This window comes from Oncorhynchus gorbuscha, unplaced genomic scaffold, assembly GCF_021184085.1.
Source record: "Oncorhynchus gorbuscha isolate QuinsamMale2020 ecotype Even-year unplaced genomic scaffold, OgorEven_v1.0 Un_scaffold_4596, whole genome shotgun sequence".
NCBI lineage: Eukaryota > Metazoa > Chordata > Actinopteri > Salmoniformes > Salmonidae > Oncorhynchus > Oncorhynchus gorbuscha.
The window spans coordinates 18,133-29,060 of NW_025748581.1; the positions used below are offsets into that span (position 1 = coordinate 18,133).

Below are 10,928 nucleotides of genomic sequence, written 5' to 3' on the forward strand. Positions count from 1 at the left end.
GGATAAGTTTATTAAAGTTAATCACCATCCTCAGAAATTATAGCCCAAATAAATGCTTCACACAGTTCAAGTAACAGACACATCTCAACATCAACTGTTCAGAGGAGACTGTGTGAATCAGGCCTTCATGGTTGAATTGCTGCAAAGAAACCACTACTAAAGGACACCAATAATAAGAAGAGACTTGCTTGGGCCAAGAAACACAAGCAATTGACATTAGACTGGTGGAAATCTGTCCTTTCATCTGATGAGTCCAAATTTGAGATTTGTGGCTCCAACTGCCGTGTCTGTGAGATGCAGAGTAGGTGAACAGATGATCTTCGCATGTGTGGTTCCCACCATGAGGCATGGAAGAGGAGGTGTGATGGTGTGGGGGTGCTTTGCTGGTGACACTGTCTGTGATTTATTTAGAATTCAAGGCAAACTTAACCAGCATGGCTACCATAGCATTCTGCAGCGATATGCCATCCCATCTGGTTTGCGCTCAGTGGGACTATCATTTGTTTTTCAACAGGACAATGACCTAACACACCTCCAGGCTACTTGGCCAAGATGAGAGTGATGGAGTGCTGCATCAGATGACCTGAGGACTCCACAATCACCCGACCTCAACCCAATTGAGATAGTTTGGGATGAGTTGGGCCGCAGAACAAAGAAAAAAGGCGCCAACAAGTGCTCAGCATATGGGGTAACTCCTTGAAGACGGGGTTGGAAAGCATTACAGGTGAAGCTGGTTGAAGAGAATGCCAAGAGTGTGTAAAGCTGTCATCAAGGCAAAGGGTGGCTACCTTGAAGAATCTCAGATATAAAATATATTTTGATTTATTTGAACACTTTTGGTTAATAAATGATTCCCTGTGTGTTATTTCATAGTGTTGATGTCTTCACTATTATTCTACAATGTAGAAAATAGTAAAAATAAAGAAAACCCCTTGAATGAGTAGGTGTGTCCAAACTTTTGACCGGTACTGTATGTGCACGTGTGTGTGTGTGTGTGTGTGTGTGTGTGTGTGTGTGTGTGTGTGTGTGTGTGTGTGTGTGTGTGTGTGTGTGTGTGTGTGTTTTAGCAACTGAACATGGATTGTGTTAGAGTATCTATGCTGTAATTGGTAAGAGAGAGTGGACTATGTATAGGTGGATGAGCTGTACTGTATGATGTTCCTGTGTTTCCTCCTCTGTGACTCATTTGGTTCTTATACTGTAATTACACGGTGGAGACTCGCTCCCTCCCCTGCTTCTTCTCCCCTCCTCCTCTCCCTCTCTCTCTTTCCTCCAACTCTGTGATTGCATGTATAATTAGTGGCATAATTATAGTTCTCTCCATCTCACTGTTTCAGGAGCTCTGTCTCTTCTGAACACCTCTCTGTTTCAACCCCATCTCGCTCTCTCTCTCCCCTGGGTTAGTCTGTCTGTCACTCTCTCTGAAGATGTCTCTCTGTCTCTAGCTGTGTGAGAAGGAGCTATGCTAATATTGGGATGATGATAGAGATTCTGGTCTACTCCTGGGCTGCAGTGGCCTGGTTTCATCATTAATTATTCATTATTAATTCAGGAATCTCAAACTTTAAAAGCCTTGAGGTGTGTCACTGTGAGAAGCAAAACAAAATGCATTATTTCTCTTCAAAGCCACTTTTTTCCCCCGAACTCACAAAAAAACACAATGTGTGTGTGTGCGTGAGAGAGAGAAAGAGAGAGGGGGGATGGGGGTGTAGGTTCCCCATGTATTAAAATTATTTTATTTTTTAAATATTGAAAATATGTGAAAGCTTGCAAATGTTGTCCCAGTAGGTACAATTAGTTTGATTGCTTAGCAACAGAAAGTGACATCAGAGAGTGTGAAATGGTGAGAAAGCTCAGATGAAGCATTGGTTCCATGTTACATCTCCTTTGTTTGTAGTGTTTCAAGGAGTTGTTTACCTACACTTTTAGATCACATTATCATAGCTGCTCTGTGCTTTAAATCAGAAACACTTAAAACGCTGATTTCATAAATAGAAACATTTAAAAAACAAAGGAGAGCTATTTAGAATCACACATGCACTTCGATGGAGCATACAGTGGAGCTAGTTCTAAAGTTAAATGTTTTTTGCTCTACTGTAAACCAAGCTACTACAAAACAACCATGTCCTACTTAACAAAGCCACAGGGTTTCCCTCTGCCTTTACAAGTTCAAATAATGACGTGTGCAAACTTCATTATTTTCACTTTTGACCAACATGAAACCAATGGCAAAAGATTTGAGTTCTTTCACTTTCAATATGGACCCTTATGTCGGCCATACCTAAGTACAGCGGTCTATATATAGTGTAGGCCAGGCCGTCAATAATGTACTGTATCTTCTTCAGAAAAAATACATTGCTATAAGGAGTCTATATGGAAGCTTGGCCTGATGCTATGGTTGATGTAGTTGTAGTTAATGACCTGTCAATCTAAGGATCCTGTATGGGCTGGTCAGTGTTAGGGTCCTCAGTGGTTGAGCCACTATACTCTCACTCCCTCTGAGGTAACTCATGGCTACAGTCAGTCAGTCCGATGGCCAACTAAGCCCTGAAGTCTCAGTGAAAGCATATTAAAACATAAGGAGGCCCAGAGACATGGATAGTCCTAGTCCTCACAACTCAGCCCACTTGATAAACTCTCTCAGTGCTCTCTCCACTTTAATCTATTGTAACTCTTGTGTTGTCAGACCGATGAATAGCGGGCTCCACCAGGGGCCTGGTTGGTTGGGGCTGCAGCGCACCGTGCAAGGCTTTCATTTAGTGTGCAAGGCGCGCGGCGGTCTTTCCCAACGGAGACGGTGCTGTGTTTGTTTTGCGGGTGTTTAAATTAGCGGTAATGTTTGCTCAGTAATGACGTGGGAGAGCTAATTAGGGCAGTGTTGATGGGTGCTTTAATTAGTCTCAAGTGTGTTATGCTAATGAGACCCTAATTTGTGTGTGTATGCGTGAGTGTCTATATATGTGTGAGTATGAGTTTGGTTGTAAGTAAGTAGTAATTCTTAAGATATATGATGCTGGGACACGCATGGTTGACTAGTGATCTCCCTTTACGCAGCCTGTGTATCCAGCTAAGTGCTAAGAGGCTTTGGTCTGAGAGCCTCTTCCTCCACTCCCATACCTATTACCTACCCTCCACACCCCCTACACTACCCTCCACTCCCAATCCCCATACCTATTACCTACCCTCCACATACCTATTACCTACCCTCCACTCCCCCATTATTACCTTCCCTCCACACACCTACACTGCCCTCTACTCCCATACCTATTACCTACCCTCCACACACCTACACTACCCTCCACCCCAATCCCCATACCGAATACCTGCCCTTCACATACCCTCCATCCCCATGCCTGTTACCTGCCCCTCCACATACCTATTATCTACCCTACCCCCAGTTGACATACCTACCCTCCACTCCGCATACCTATTACCTACCGCACTCACCTATTATCTACCCTGCCCCAATTGACATACCTACCCTCTACTCCGCATACCTGTTACCTGCCGCACCCCCACACCTGGCCATCTACCCTACCCCCCAATTGGACATACCTACTCCTCCACTCCGCATACCTGTACCTGTCCTACCCTCCACTCCCCATACCTATTGCCTGCCTAACCTGCCCTCCACTCACAATACCTATTACCAACTCTACCTCCACTCCCCCATACCAATTACCTACCCTACTATCCCAATACATATGACCTACCCTCTACTCCCCATACCTATTACCTACCCTCCATTCCCCATACCTATTACCCACACCCCAAACCTATCCTAATCCTGCCCTCTCCATACCTATTACCTGCCCTATGCTAACATCCACTCACCATACCCTGCCTCCACTCCACTTACCATGCCTGTTACCTGCTCTACCCTCCATTCACCATACCCATTACCTACCATACCCTTCACTCCCAATGCCTATTACCACCCTCCACTCTCCATACCTATCACTTACCCTCCACCCCACTCCACATAACTATTACCTACCCTACACTCCACTCCCATACAATTTACCTACTCTACCCCTCCACTCCCCATATCAGTGCCTACCCTCCACTCCCCCATACCTACCCTCCACTCCACATTCCCTCCACTCCCCATAACCTACCCTCCACCATCACATTCCCTCCACTCCCCCATATCTATTACCTAACCTCCACTCCCATACACAATACCTACCCACACCTCCACTCCACTCCCCTCCCCATAGCCTACCCTGCCTGCCACCACACCTGTTACCTACCCTCCACTCCCCATACCTATTAATACTCCTACCCTCCACTCCACATACCCATTACCTATCTCCCTCCCCATACCCATTACCTACCCCCCACTCCCCATACCCATTACATATTCTCCACTCCCCATACCTATTTCCCACCCTCCACTCCCCTATACCTATTACCCACCCTCCACTCCCCATACCCATTACCTGCCGCACTCCCCACACCTATTATTCACCCTACCCCCAATTGACATACCTACCCTCCACTCCCCCATACCTATTATCTACCCTACCCCCAATTGACATACCTACCCTCCACTCCCCATACCTATTATCTACCCTACCCCCCAATTGACATACCTACCCTCCACTCCCCATACCTATTACCTATCCTACCCTCCACTCCCCATACCTATTACCTACCTAACCTACCCTCCACTCACAATACCTATTACCAACTCTACCCTCCACTCCCCATACCAATTACCTACCCTACTATCCCAATACATGACCTACCCTCTACTCCCCATACCTATTACCTACCCTCCATTCCCCATTCCTATTACCCACCCCCCAAATCTATCCTATCCTCTCCATACCTATTACCTACCCTATGCTACTCTCCACTCACCATACCCATTACCTACTCTCCACTCCCATACCCATTACCTACCCTCCACTCCCATACCCATTACCTACCCTCCACTCCACTCCACTTACCATGCCTGTTACCTACTCTACCCTCCACTCACCATGCCCATTACCTACTCTACCCTCCACTCACCATACCCATTACCTACCATACCCTTCACTCCCAATACCTATTACCTACCCTCCACTCTCCATACCTATCACTTACCCTCCACCCCACTCCCCATAACTATTACCTACCCTACACTCCACTCCCCATACCATTTACCTACTCTACCCTCCACTCCCCATATCAATTACCTACCCTCCACTCCCCATACCTACCCTCCACTCCACATTCCCTCCACTCCCCATAACCTACCCTCCACTCCACATTCCCTCCACTCCCCATATCTATTACCTAACCTCCACTCCCCATACCTATTACCCACCCTCCACTCCCCATACCCATTACCTCCCCATACCCATTACCTACCCTCTGCATACCCATTACCTACCCTCTGCATACCCATTACCTACCCTACCCTCCACTCCACTCCCCATACCTATTACCTCCCCTCACCTACCCTCCACATACCCATTACCTACCCTCCACAAACCCATTACCTATTACCTCCCCATACCCTCCATTCCCCATACCCATTACCTACTCTACCCTCCACTCCACTCCCATACCCATTACCACCCTCCACTCCCCCATACTCATTAACTACCCTACCCTTACATTCCCCATACCTATTACATACCTCCACTCCCCATACCCATTACCTACCCTCCACTCCCCATACCCATTACCTACCCTCCACTCCCCATACCTATTGCATACCCTCCACTCCCCATACCCATTACCTACTCTCCACTCCCCATACCCATTACCTACTCTCCACTCCCATACCCATTACCTACTCTCCACTCCCCATACCCATTACCTACCCTCCACCCATTACCTACTCCACTCCCCATACCCATTACCTACTCCACTCCCATACCCATTACCTACTCTCCACTCCCCATACCCATTACCTACTCTCCACTCCCCATACCCATTACCTACCCTCCACTCACAATACCCATTACCTACTCCCCACTCCCCATACCCATTACCTACTCTCCACTCCCCATACCCATTACCTACTCTCCACTCCCATACCCATTACCTACCCTCCACTCCCATACCCATTACCTACTCTCCACTCCCCACACCCATTACCTACTCTCCACTCCCATACCCATTACCTACCCTCCACCCCCATACCCATTACCTACCCTCCACCCCCATACCCATTACCTACCCTCCACCCCATACCCATTACCTACCCTCCACTCCCCATACACATGACCTACCCACACCTCCACTCCACATACCTATTACCTCCTCTCCCCATAACCTACCCTACCTGCCACTCCCACACCTATTACCTACCCACCACTCCCCATACAGGGGACAGGGTGCACCTCAGCCACACTCAAGGTACTAAACGATATCATAACCGCCATCGATAAAAGACAGTACTGTGCAGCCGTCTTCATCGACCTCGCCAAGGCTTTCGACTCTGTCAATCACCATATTCTTATCGGCAGACTCAACAGCCTCGGTTTTCGGATGACTGCCTTGCCTGGTTCACCAATTACTTTGCAGACAGAGTTCAGTGTGTCAAATTGGAGGGCATGCTGTCCGGTCCTCTGGCAGTCTCTATGGGGGTGCCACAGGGTTCAATTATCGGGCCGACTCTTTTCTCTGTATATATCAATGATGTTGCTCTTGCTGCGGGCGATTCCCTGATCCACCTCTACGCAGACGACACCATTCTATATACTTTCGGCCCGTCATTGGACACTGTGCTATCTAACCTCCAAACGAGCTTCAATGCCATACAGCACTCCTTCCGTGGCCTCCAACTGCTCTTAAACGCGAGTAAAACCAAATGCATGCTTTTCAACCGATCGCTGCCTGCACCCGCATGCCCGACTAGCATCACCACCCTGGATGGTTCAGACCTTGAATATGTGGACATCTATAAGTACCTAGGTGTCTGGCTAGACTGCAAACTCTCCTTCCAGACCCACATCAAACATCTCCAATCGAAAATCAAATCAAGAGTCGGCTTTCTATTCCGCAACAAAGCCTCCTTCACTCACGCTGCCAAGCTTACCCTAGTAAAACTATCCTACCGATCCTCGACTTCGGCGATGTCATCTACAAAATGGCTTCCAACACTCTACTCAGCAAACTGGATGCAGTCTATCACAGTGCCATCCGTTTTGTCACTAAAGCACCTTATACCACCCACCACTGCGACTTGTATGCTCTAGTCGGCTGGCCCTCACTACATATTCGTCGCCAGACCCACTGGCTCCAGGTCATCTACAAGTCCATGCTAGGTAAAGCTCCGCCTTATCTCAGTTCACTGGTCACGATGGCAACACCCATCCGTAGCACGCGCTCCAGCAGGTGTATCTCACTGATCATCCCTAAAGCCAACACATCATTTGGCCGCCTTTCGTTCCAGTACTCTGCTGCCTGTGACTGGAACGAATTGCAAAAATCGCTGAAGTTGGAGACTTTTATCTCCCTTACCAACTTCAAACATCAGCTATCCGAGCAGCTAACCGATCGCTGCAGCTGTACATAGTCTATAGGAAAATAGCCCACCCATTTTCACCTACCTCATTCCCATACTGTTTATACTGTTTTTATTTATTTATTTTTCTGCTCTTTTGCACACCAATATCTCTACCTGTACATGACCATCTGATCATTTATCACTCCAGTGTTAATCTGCAAAATTGTATTATTCGCCTACCTCCTCATGCCTTTTGCACACATTGTATATAGACTGCCCATTTTTTCTACTGTGTTATTGACTTGTTAATTGTTTATTCCATGTGTAACTCTGTGTTGTCTGTTCACACTGATATGCTTTATCTTGGCCAGGTCGCAGTTGTAAATGAGAACTTGTTCTCAACTAGCCTACCTGGTTAAATAAAGGTGAAAAAAAAAATAATAATAAAAAAATAATAATAATAATACAAAAAAAAAAATACCTACCCTCCACTCCACTCCCCATTCCCATTACCTACCCTCCACTCCCAATTCCTATCTACCACACTCCCCATACCTATAACCTACCCACACCTATTGCCTACCCTCAATCCCACCCCATGCCATTACCTACTCTCCACTCCCCATACCTGTACCTACCCTCCACTCTACTCCCCATGCCACTACCTACCCTCCACATGCCGTTACTTACCATCCACACATTCCAATTACCTACCCTCCACAGATGATTACCACCACCCTCCACCAGGCCAGTGCCTACCCTCTACATGCCCATTACATTCCCTCCACATACCAATACCTACCCTCCACTCCCCATACCTATTACCCTAGCCTCCCTCCCCATACCCATTACCTCCTCTCCACTCCCCATACCCATTACCTACTCTACTCTCCACTCCACATACCATTACCTCCTCTCCACTCCCCATGCCCATTACCTACTCTCCACTCCACATACCCATTACCTACTCTCCACTCACATGCCCATTACCTGCCCTCCACTCCACATACCCATACCTACCCTCCCTCCACATGCCCCGTACCTACTCTCCCTCCACATGCCCATTACCTACTCTCCACTCCCCATGCCATTACCTGCTCTCTTTCACTCCACATGCCATACCTACTCTATCTCCACTCCACATACCTATTACCTACTCTCCTCCACATACCTATTACCTACTCTCCACTCCCCCATACCCATTACCTACTCTCCACTCCACTCCCTCCACATACCCATTACCTACTCTCCACTCCCCCATACCCATTACCTACTCTCCACTCCCTCCACATGCCATTACCTACTCTCCTCCACTCCCCATGCCATTGCCTACTCTCCACTCCACTCCCCATGCCCATTACCTACCCTCCACTCCCCATACCCATTACCACCCTCCACTCCCCATTCTATTACCCACCCTCCACTCCCCATACCTAATGCTTCCTTCCATTCCCTACCCTTACACTCCCCATACCTATTACCTACCCTACATCCCCATACCTAATGCAACCAATATGATGGAAGGGTAGGTGCACACACACACACACACACACACACACACACACACACACACACACACACACACACACACACACACACACACACACACACACACACACACACACACACACACACACACACACACACACACACACACACACACACACACACACACTTTCACTAGCAGAATTACAATCATAAATTCCACCAGCCGTGATAAACCCGCTCGGGACCTTACACACAACACTGACAATGCTTTGGTAAATGACTGTTTATGTGTGTTGCACTGTTTGGTTCATGTCACAGATAAGAAGAATCCATCTCTGAGCTGTAATGTTCCGCTATTATGAAGGTACTCTATTACTACTCTCAATTAGCTTGTCTCAATGCAGTGGTCTGTTATTATCATAATTCATTCAGTTATTACCGATATGGTTATTTGACATGCACTGGTGATGATGTGAGAACGAGAGGGATAGAGAGGAAGAAAGAGAGAGAGAGGGATAGAGAGGAAGAGAGAGAGAGAGAGAGAGAGGGATAGAGAGAGGAAGAAAGAAAAGAGGGGAGATAGAGCATATTTAGAAAACATCACCAGTTTTTATTCTAATCATATTTATTCACGTCTATCCTGTTATACATAATCCATTATGATTCCTGCAGAACTGTATCCTCTGGTGTTTCTATCGGTCACTGTAACTCATTTCTTCTCCTCGTCTCCTTCTTTCTTCTCCTTTAAGACTGGGGGCAGAGAAGAAACTCACCATGAAAGAGAGGCTAGAGGGGAATTTATCCTACTTTAATCTCCAAAGTGTTGGTCCCATTTCTGTTATTACTCTTAAATGTTGTGCACAAATTTGTTTACATCCCTGTTAGTGAGCATTTCTGTAACAGGCCCTTTTGTGGGAAACACCTGGCTCCCAAGTGGGTGGGCCTATGCCCTTCCAGTCCACCCATGGCTGTGCCCTGCCCAATCATGTGATATCCATAGATTAGGGCCTTATGAATTTATTTAAATTGACTGATTTCCTTCTATGAAGTGTAACTGTAAATGGTTGTGTTTATATTTTTGTTCAGTATAATATGATGATTTGTATTCTGTACAACTGCCTGAATCATACACTCACAATCTCTACATGTAATCTTGTTAGGAAAATGACACACTATCAGAGTGTTCCCAACAAGCGATAATCATAAGTCATAGATTGTGAATCCATGACCAGCTTTGTAATAATGGGTTTAACGGATGATAACTGATGATTAGTTAGACAACTATTGACTGCCAATAAAAGTCTGTCTCATGCTGAGTATGATAGGAGTTGTAGTGTGTGTGTGTGTGTGTGTGTGTTGTGCATGTCTATGTGTGAATGCATGACACTGTGTGTGTGTGCCAGTACCTCGGACTTCCAGCCTGCCTCCACCTCGTCCTCCCCAGGTCGTTGATGGCCTTACAGGAGTACTTGCCCCGTCAAACTGGCCGGGCTTCCTGATGTTCAGGGTCAACACCCCCTGGTTGTTCTGCATCAAGAATTTAGGATCCTCCCCAATGATCATCTTGTTCTTCATCCACACTATCTTAGCCTGAGGAGAGGACGGGGGAGAGGGGGTTAAGAGAGGAGGGGGTTAAGAGAGGGGGGGACTTTAATTTTAATTGGGAAACATTTGGCCTTGAAATATACATCACCAACTCACTAGGCAATTTTACATTGACCCGGTTTATTCGACAAAAGCAATATCAAAGTAACATGTGTAATGGAAAGGCAGATATAGGAGACATTTTCTGAAGTATGATAACAGTTTTATCGATTCAACAGGGGTGGATTTTAGTAATTTTCTTTATTTGTGAAAAAAAGATGGAAATAATGTTTTTCAGGATAAATAATGATTGCCTAATAATTTAAGGTACCGGGGCACGTGATGTCACCGGTAACTATAAAGCTCCACTCCACATTTAATTCTATGCTTACAATATACATTTTTC

The 10,928-nt window shown here is 46.4% G+C and overlaps 1 long non-coding RNA gene across 1 annotated transcript; it reads right to left on the reverse strand.

The window, feature by feature from the left end:
* Positions 1–9,549: 9,549 nt before the first annotated feature.
* LOC124028655 lies at positions 9,550–10,386 on the reverse strand. The gene is made up of 2 exons (XR_006837626.1): positions 10,345–10,386; positions 9,550–9,688 (listed from the first exon to the last, which is right to left on the reverse strand). It is a non-coding gene; the product is annotated as an uncharacterized LOC124028655 (long non-coding RNA).
* Between the last annotated feature and the right edge of the window lie 542 nt (positions 10,387–10,928).